Raw genomic sequence first — 10,126 nt, 5'->3', positions numbered from 1 at the left:
CAGTGTTGATCCACGAGTGAGGTCTTGTCAAGCTAAGCAAGTGTCTCTCAGCCCCATCAAACTTCCTTCTCATGTGTCCTCTTTGCCGCGATTAGTTTAAAAATGTAGTTATATTAGAAAGAGGTTGTATGTTAGTGACCTTTCATTCCAGTCGTTTCCCATTATTTTCAAAATATGTTTAGAGCTTCTCATTGTTCAAAATATAGAAATGTCTGATATTTATTTCTTCCAATGCACTTCATTCGATGACTTCTCGTGCTCAGGTACAGAGGGTAGTGTCTGTCCTCCGCGCATGCGCTGGTGTTAATATAGGGCCCGAGAGCAGTGTCTGTCCTCCGCCCATGCTCAGCAGTTAATGTAGGGCCCGAGAGGCCAGTCTGTCCTGCGCGCATGCTCAGCTGTTAATATTAGGCCCAAGAGCTCTATCTGTCCTCCGCGCATGCGCAGTGGTTCACCCAACATACCCCCCCCCCCAGTAACCCTCCTTCAGGTGCTGCGCAGTGGGATCGTAGTATCAGTATTCCGCGCATGCGCAGTTGTTAATCATGAGACTACCTTCAACCCGCAATCGTGGCTGTGTCTGTCCTCAGCGCATGCTCAGGTGGTTCATCCAACAGACCCTCGGTAACCTTCGCTCGGGTGCTGCGCAGTGGGAACGAAGTGGCAGAACTCCGCGCATGCGCAGTTGTTAATCGATGGTCAATCTTCAGCTGTGGTCAGTCCTCCACGCATGCGCAGTTGTTAAGCAGTATGCACTCTTCAGGTGTATCTATCCTCAGCGCATGCGCAGTTAATGCAAAGCCTCACACAGGCGCCATTGACAGGTCACTGGGTGTCCAGGTGGGTCTGGGACAAGGTGTCTCAGTTTCTAGTTACTCAGGGGGCCCCATGGCGGGTCTTTGAAGAGTGGATACTGTTAAACGGAATTTCAAAGCACCTGGCTCCTTGTTCGAGGTATAGTTGAATGCATTCTGTCTTCTCATTTTTTCTGCTAAATGTACCAAAATGTTTACAATAGGAACTGATTCTATGAGGCTGAAGTTAGCTTCTTATTCGGCCAGCTTCTTATTCGCAGGCTGAAGTTAGCTTCTTATTCGGCCAGCATCTTATTCGCTGGTTGAAGTTAGCATCTTATTCAGCCAACATCTTATTCAGCCACCATTTTATTTGCAGGCAACATTTTATATAAAATGCAATCATAAATAATTCAATGAACTCCATTTTATGGGACTCTACATTGCCCTACAGTGAATATGTTGTTTTTGAAATACAAAACATATCACTGTTATGTCTATTAGGATTTAGTCATAGAATTTCGACAAAAATGGGACAACTTTGCCACCATCACAAGTTAAGCAAGAGAGCACTCCTTTGCAGAACCTGTTTGTAAGTTTTCTGAGCTGATGATAATTTATGGCACCATATGGGTTGCCTTGAACTCAAAGCATCCCCAAGCAGTTATATTCTAATAAGTAATCATACATTTCCTATAATAAATTCACATTGGATCACAATCATTTTAAAAACAATCCACCCTCCTACAAGCTCCATAAGGACTTACACTGAGCCAAGCAATGTTACCACCTGTGCCCACTGTGCCACCTTCAAGCCAATGCATTCATATGGAGTTATTGATGAATAATTAACCTACATTTCTCCCATCAAGATCAACTTGGCTCATCAATGTTCATATTGATTCTAACACAGGAAGCTCCCGTATACACCACCCATATGTAAATTGCCTGAGCCAAGCAAAATTTGTCACAACAGGTGGCACCAAACTGGTTGCCCTCACCTCAATGCATCCCTATATAGTTACATGCAAATAGGTAATTGTGGTTCTGTTATAGGAAAAACACATTGGCTCACACATATGTATTTTGTTTTTCAAACATACCACATCCCCCTACAAGCTCCATCAGGATTTAGCCTGAGCCATGCCACGGTTCCACTTGTGCCCAGTGTGCCACTATCAAGCCAATGCGTTCCTATGGAGTGAGAAACGAACAAGTAACCATCCTTTCTACCATGAAGATCAACTTGGCTCACTAATTTTCATATTCATCCTACTAAAGGAAGGTCTCCTCTATACTTCTGATATGTAAATTGCCTGAGCCGAGCTAAATTTCTCACAACAGGTGGCACCAAACTGGTTGCCCTCACCTCAATGCATTCCTATATAGTTGCATGCAAATAGGTAATTGTGGTTCTCTTATAGGAAAAACACATTGGCTCACACATATGTATTTTGTTTTTCAAACATACCACATCCCCCTACAAGCTCCATCAGGATCTAGCCTGAGCCAAGCAACGGTCCCACTTGTGCCCACTGTGCCACGTTCAAGCCAATGCGTTCCTATGGAGTTATAAACGAATAGGTAACCATCATTTCTCACATGAAGATCAACTTGGCTCACGAATATTCACGTTGATTCTAATAAAGGAAGGTCTCCTCTATACTTCTGATATGTAAATTGCCTGAGCCAAGCTAAATTTCTCACAACAGGTGGCACCAAACTGGTTGCCCTCACCTCAATGCATCCCTATATAGTTGCATGCAAATAGGTAATTGTGGTTCTCTTTTAGGAAAAGCACATTGGCTCACACATATGTATTTTGTTTTTCAAACATACCACATCCCCCTACAAGCTCCATCAGGATTTAGCCTGAGCCATGCCACGGTTCCACTTGTGCCCAGTGTGCCACTTTCAAGCCAATGCGTTCCTATGGAGTGAGAAACGAATAAGTAACCATCCTTTCTACCATGAAGATCAACTTGGCTCACTAATTTTCACATTCATCCTACTAAAGGAAGGTCTCCTCTATACTTCTGATATGTAAATTGCCTGAGCCGAGCTAAATTTCTCACAACAGGTGGCACCAAACTGGTTGCCCTCACCTCAATGCATCCCTATATAGTTGCATGCAAATAAGTAATTGTGGTTCTCTTATAGGAAAAACACATTGGCTCACACATATGTATTTTGTTTTTCCAACATACCACATCCCCCTACAAGCTCCATCAGGATTTAGCCTGAGCCAAGCAACGGTCCCACTTGTGCCCACTGTGCCACGTTCAAGCCAATGCGTTCCTATGGAGTTATAAATGAATAAGTAACCATCATTTCTCACATGAAGATCAACTTGGCTCACGAATATTCATGTTGATTCTAATAAAGGAAGGTCTCCTCTATATTTCTGATATGTAAATTGCCTGAGCCGAGCTAAATTTCTCACAACAGGTAGCACCAAACTGGTTGCCCTCACCTCAATGCATCCCTATATAGTTGCATGCAAATAGGTAATTGTGGTTCTCTTATAGGAAAAACACATTGGCTCACACATATGTATTTTGTTTTTCAAACATACCACATCCCCCTACAAGCTCCATCAGGATTTAGCCTGAGCCAAGCAAGGGTTCCACTTGTGCCCAGTGTGCCACTTTCAAGCCAATGCGTTCCTATGGAGTGAGAAACGAATAAGTAACCATCCTTTCTACCATGAAGATCAACTTGGCTCACTAATTTTCATATTCATCCTACTAAAGGAAGGTCTCCTCTATACTTCTGATATGTAAATTGCCTGAGCCGAGCTAAATTTCTCACAACAGGTGGCACCATACTGGTTGCCCTCACCTCAATGCATCCCTATATAGTTGCATGCAAATAGGTAATTGTGGTTCTCTTATAGGAAAAACACATTGGCTCACACATATGTATTTTGTTTTTCAAACATACCACATCCCCCTACAAGCTCCATCAGGATCTAGCCTGAGCCAAGCAACGGTCCCACTTGTGCCCACTGTGCCACGTTCAAGCCAATGCGTTCCTAAGGAGTTATAAACGAATAAGTAACTATCATTTCTCACATGAAGATCAACTTGGCTCACGAATATTCATGTTGATTCTAATAAAGGAAGGTCTCCTCTATACTTCTGATATGTAAATTTCCTGAGCCGAGCTAAATTTCTCACAACAGGTGGCACCAAACTGGTTGCCCTCACCTCAATGCATCCCTATATAGTTGCATGCAAATAGGTAATTGTGGTTCTCTTATAGGAAAAACACATTGGCTCACACATATGTATTTTGTTTTTCAAACATACCACATCCCCCTACAAGCTCCATCAGGATTTAGCCTGAGCCCTGCCACGGTTCCACTTGTGCCCACTGTGCCACTTTCAAGCCAATGCGTTCCTATGGAGTTATAAACGAATAAGTAACCATCCTTTCTCACATGAAGATCAACTTGGCTCACTAATTTTCATATTCATCTTACTAAAGGAAGGTCTCCTCTATACTTCTGATATGTAAATTGCATGAGCCAAGCTAAATTTGTCACAACAGGTGGCACCAAACTGGTTGCCCTCACCTCAATGCATCCCTATATAGTTGCATGCAAATAAGTAATTGTGGTTCTCTTATAGGAAAAACACATTGGCTCACACATATGTATTTTGTTTTTCCAACATACCACATCCCCCTACAAGCTCCATCAGGATTTAGCCTGAGCCAAGCAACGGTCCCACTTGTGCCCACTGTGCCACGTTCAAGCCAATGCGTTCCTATGGAGTTATAAATGAATAAGTAACCATCATTTCTCACATGAAGATCAACTTGGCTCACGAATATTCATGTTGATTCTAATAAAGGAAGGTCTCCTCTATATTTCTGATATGTAAATTGCCTGAGCCGAGCTAAATTTCTCACAACAGGTAGCACCAAACTGGTTGCCCTCACCTCAATGCATCCCTATATAGTTGCATGCAAATAGGTAATTGTGGTTCTCTTATAGGAAAAACACATTGGCTCACACATATGTATTTTGTTTTTCAAACATACCACATCCCCCTACAAGCTCCATCAGGATTGAGCCTGAGCCAAGCAAGGGTTCCACTTGTGCCCAGTGTGCCACTTTCAAGCCAATGCGTTCCTATGGAGTGAGAAACGAATAAGTAACCATCCTTTCTACCATGAAGATCAACTTGGCTCACTAATTTTCATATTCATCCTACTAAAGGAAGGTCTCCTCTATACTTCTGATATGTAAATTGCCTGAGCCGAGCTAAATTTCTCACAACAGGTGGCACCATACTGGTTGCCCTCACCTCAATGCATCCCTATATAGTTGCATGCAAATAGGTAATTGTGGTTCTCTTATAGGAAAAACACATTGGCTCACACATATGTATTTTGTTTTTCAAACATACCACATCCCCCTACAAGCTCCATCAGGATCTAGCCTGAGCCAAGCAACGGTCCCACTTGTGCCCACTGTGCCACGTTCAAGCCAATGCGTTCCTAAGGAGTTATAAACGAATAAGTAACTATCATTTCTCACATGAAGATCAACTTGGCTCACGAATATTCATGTTGATTCTAATAAAGGAAGGTCTCCTCTATACTTCTGATATGTAAATTGCCTGAGCCGAGCTAAATTTCTCACAACAGGTGGCACCAAACTGGTTGCCCTCACCTCAATGCATCCCTATATAGTTGCATGCAAATAGGTAATTGTGGTTCTCTTATAGGAAAAACACATTGGCTCACACATATGTATTTTGTTTTTCAAACATACCACATCCCCCTACAAGCTCCATCAGGATTTAGCCTGAGCCCTGCCACGGTTCCACTTGTGCCCACTGTGCCACTTTCAAGCCAATGCATTCCTATGGAGTTAGAAACGAATAAGTAACCATCCTTTCTACCATGAAGATCAACTTGGCTCACTAATTTTCATATTCATCCTACTAAAGGAAGGTCTCCTCTATACTTCTGATATGTAAATTGCATGAGCCAAGCTACATTTGTCACAACAGGTGGCACCAAACTGGTTGCCCTCACCTCAATGCATCCCTATATAGGTGCATGCAAATAGGTAATTGTGGTTCTCTTATAGGAAAAACACATTGGCTCACACATATGTATTTTGTTTTTCAAACATACCACATCCCCCTACAAGCTCCATCAGGATTTAGCCTGAGCCAAGCAAGGGTTCCACTTGTGCCCAGTGTGCCACTTTCAAGCCAATGCGTTCCTATGGAGTGAGAAACGAATAAGTAACCATCCTTTCTACCATGAAGATCAACTTGGCTCACTAATTTTCATATTCATCCTACTAAAGGAAGGTCTCCTCTATACTTCTGATATGTAAATTGCCTGAGCCGAGCTAAATTTCTCACAACAGGTGGCACCAAACTGGTTGCCCTCACCTCAATGCATTCCTATATAGTTGCATGCAAATAGGTAATTGTGGTTCTCTTATAGGAAAAACACATTGGCTCACACATATGTATTTTGTTTTTCCAACATACCACATCCCCCTACAACCTCCATCAGGATTTAGCCTGAGCCAAGCAAGGGTTCCATTTGTGCCCAGTGTGCCACTTTCAAGCCAATGCGTTCCTTTGGAGTTATAATCGAATAAGTAACCATCCTTTCTCCCATGAAGATCAACTTGGCTCACCCATTTTCATACTGATCTTAATAATGAGAGCACCCCTCTATACTACCTATATGTCAATTACTTGAGCAGAGTAAAATTTGTCACAACAAGTGGTATCAAACGAGGTACCCCCACCTCAATGTATTATGTCTCAATAGTTAATTGCATTTCCCTTATCGGAAGATTACATTGCTCACAATTTTTTTTATTTTTTTACATTTTATTTATGGCATATAAAATATAGCAATACAAAAAGGAACAAACATATTGTCTTACAGTGGATTCGGCATTAACATCGGCAGACACATCGGATTAAGGCAGTTATACATTGTAATCTTTGTGCGTTATACTCAGCGATAACCTCTATCACACTTTTGATATGTGCATCAGTCCCCAACAAATCATTCCTACATGCAAGGTGCAAAAAGATATACAGTGCCTGTACACAGACTTCTTGCCCTACCGCCTCCGGTCAGCTTTACAGCATTCCATCCATAACGCAAGAGTAACCCACCACAGTTAGTATGACTCTATTACCTACGGTAGGGGTAACAAAAGGTAGTCTCGGCCTATTCACTCCTGCAATGGGTGCATCAGTGTGTTCGGTGCACGTCCTGTGTTGCCCTCTCGTGATCCCGACCCCAAGGCAGACCGTGTTTCGTCAGTGTCAGCAGTGTCCGTCACTGGCCTCCTCTCTAGATACAGTGCCCAGTAATTTTTTGGTCGATTTCGTGGGGGGTAATAATTCGCTGTACCGGCCTGTTTGTGTGCAACAATATATCATATCATTAATCCATTTATTTAATGTTGGAACAGGCCCTTTCATCCAAGTAAGCGCCACACACCGTCTGGCTACTAGGAAGGCTATATCTATTAGTCGGCGAAATTCCGGTGTTATATCTTTGGAATAGCCCAGTAGAGGGAGCAGCGGGTTAGGGGTTAATGATAGTTCAGTGACTCTATTTACTTCTTTATAAACCTCTTGCCAAAAGGCGGCCACCTTCGGGCACATCCATGCCAAATGAAAGAAATCAGCAGAGGGTGCCCTGCATCGTACACAGCTGGGATCGTCTCGCAAGCCACATCTATACAGAGGCTCAGGTGAGTAATATACCCTGTTTACAAATATAAAATGTAGCAATCGGTGTCTACCATTTAAAGAGACCTTCCTGATACTGGCGCTGCAATATTTCCATTTGTCCCCAAGTCGGACTGCCATGCTAGCCTAGGTTTTGCATATGGTGATATCCTCTCCGTCAGTGTGTCGCTATAAAGACGCGATATGAGGCGCGCTGGGGATTTAGCCGTGACCACATATTCATATGTGTGCACAGTAGGTGGTTCCTCCATGTCATCTCCAAGCAGCATTCTTAGGGCGCTCCGCACTCTATGAAATTGAAACATAGCCAGAGGTTGTGCTCTCGGGCCTTCCTACGCGAGTACGTCCTCCCACGTACGGACCCTGCCATTAAGGAAAAGATCCCATATAGTGATTAGCTTTAATTTTGCCAGCGCCGATAAAACTCCTCTATCCTTGCAGGGGCCAAGCCATGAACACCATTCTAATTTTGCCCCTGGTGCGTATAGTAGTGAGCAGGCCTGAGCGTCCATTAAATGGTACCAGGCGTGAGTCACCGCATTAAGAGAATCTAATATGCCCGTACGTCTGTCTCTGGGACGAGCCATAAGCGCCGGTAACGGAGTTGGATCAGCAACTATACCTTCAATGAGGACATGAGGGGCGTTGGCAGGACCGTACATCCAGTAGTACACATGCGCACCCTGGCTCGATAATATAGCTCCAAATCAGGAGCCTGTAAACCTCCTTCCTCGTAAGGTCGAATGAGGATATCCCAAGCTACCCTGGGCTGTTTGCCGGCCCAGACTAACCGTAATATTAATGTATTCAGTTGTTTAAAAAAATTGCTAGACAGCACCATGGGGATGTTACTGAACACGAACAGGACGCGGGGAAGCACAATCATTTTAAGCAACAAAATTCTGCCCACAAGGAGAGGGGGAGGCCGATCCACTTCTCTACATCATCCTCAAGTTTGGAGATAGCAACACCATAATTTTCCCTTAGGACCACTTCCGCGTCTGTATGGAGCTTTATGCCTAGATATCTGACTGAGTCCGTGGACCATTGTATGGGGTAGTCCGAATCTATTCTGCCGGTGGCCGGTGTGAGGGGGAACATCACCATTTTGTTCCATTTCACCATAATCCCGGATAATGATCCGAATAAAACTACCTCTCTCAAAACCCTCGATAGGTTTGTATCTGGGTCGTGTACATAGAGGAGAGTGTCATCCGCGTATGTAGATACTATTAGGTTAAAGCCAGGGAAACGGATGCCTCGGTGACTGTGGTATTCCCTTAGGGCGCACGCGAGGGGCTCCGCTACTAGGGTGTACAGGAAAGGGGAGAGGGGGCAACCCTGTCTGGCGCCGCGCTCAATGCAAAAGGGTTCTGACGTGGACGATCCTATCCGGGCACGCGCTTTTGGTGATGTATATAGTATGTTTATTAGTTGTATGAACAGTTCTCCAACCCCCATGCGTTGCAATACTGTACGTAGAAAAGGCCATTCGACGGAGTCCAATGCCTTCTCTATATCCAGGAACACCGCAACTGCAGGCACCTCGTGTGTTGGAAGGCCGCAAATACTGTACGCAAATTGTAGGTTAAAGTACAGCTAGGGACAAATCCGGCTTGTTCAGGGGCCACCAGTGTCGGAATCAGCGGACTGATACGATTCGTGACTACTTTTGCAAAGATCTTAGCAGCTACATTTATAAGAGATAGCGGCCGATAGGAAGCACAGTCCTCTGGAGGCTTACCCGGTTCAAGAAGAGCTATAATGACTGCCTTGCACATTGTTGGGGGCATCCGCCCATATTCTACGATCTGTTCCACTAGTTTCAGCAGCTTAGGAATCAACAGCTCTGAGTAAATCTTATAAAATGAAGCAGGGAAGCCGTCATTCCCCGGCGCACTACACACCCTCATTGACGACAATGCCCAGACAATCTCTTCCCTTTCGAATGGACGCGCTAAGAATTCACGGTGAGTATTTGTGAGCCAAGGTAATTGAATATGTGTCAGATACTCCATGATGCGCTCCTCCGACATCGGGCCCCTTGAAGCGTACAGTGCAGCGTAGTATTCACGGAAACGGACCACTGCTTCCACATCATCTATCACCTCACCAGTGAGAGGAGAGCTAATGGTTGCCTTCCTGTCATTTTGTCTGCGTTGCTTGGCCATCTGGGCCAATACCGCTCCCGGGCGTTCTCCCTCTCCGTAAGACTTGGCAATAGCATATTTACCAAGATACTTTACCTCCGCATCCGCTTCATTGTTATATTCTCTAATCGTTTGCGCTAATTCTTGTGTCAGGTCCGCACTACGGTCAAGAAGCCGACGTGTTTTGATGTCTTTAAGCCTGCGCTCTAAAAGCGCCAGACGATCACGGATGGACTTGAGGACTCCAGCATGTTTAGAAATGAGGATACCACGTATATACGCCTTAAAGGCTCCCAGATTGTGGTGAATGAGTCAACCGACCCCTCATTTCTATCACAGAAGTCTTCTATCGCGGAGGCTACCACCTCTCGAAAAGCATCGTCAAGCAGTGCATATGGAGGTAGTCGCCAGGAGAAGGGAGGCGGTTGGCGCG

The 10,126-nt window shown here is 44.4% G+C and overlaps 1 protein-coding gene across 1 annotated transcript in view; it reads left to right on the top strand.

Annotated features, from left to right (window-relative positions):
* Window positions 1–806: 806 nt before the first annotated feature.
* LOC147737542 (uncharacterized) overlaps window positions 807–10,126 on the top strand; it is a 532,291-nt gene continuing 522,971 nt past the window's right edge. The window contains exon 1 of the mRNA XM_086936290.1: window positions 807–954. The gene's annotated coding sequence lies outside the window, so the exon portion shown is untranslated. The remainder of the gene's footprint in view (window positions 955–10,126) is intronic.

This window comes from Lissotriton vulgaris, chromosome 1_1 (assembly GCF_964263255.1).
Source record: "Lissotriton vulgaris chromosome 1_1, aLisVul1.2, whole genome shotgun sequence".
Lineage (NCBI taxonomy): Eukaryota > Metazoa > Chordata > Amphibia > Caudata > Salamandridae > Lissotriton > Lissotriton vulgaris.
The sequence above is the reverse complement of the archived record's forward strand: the minus strand, read 5'-3'. Positions and strand labels throughout refer to the sequence as shown.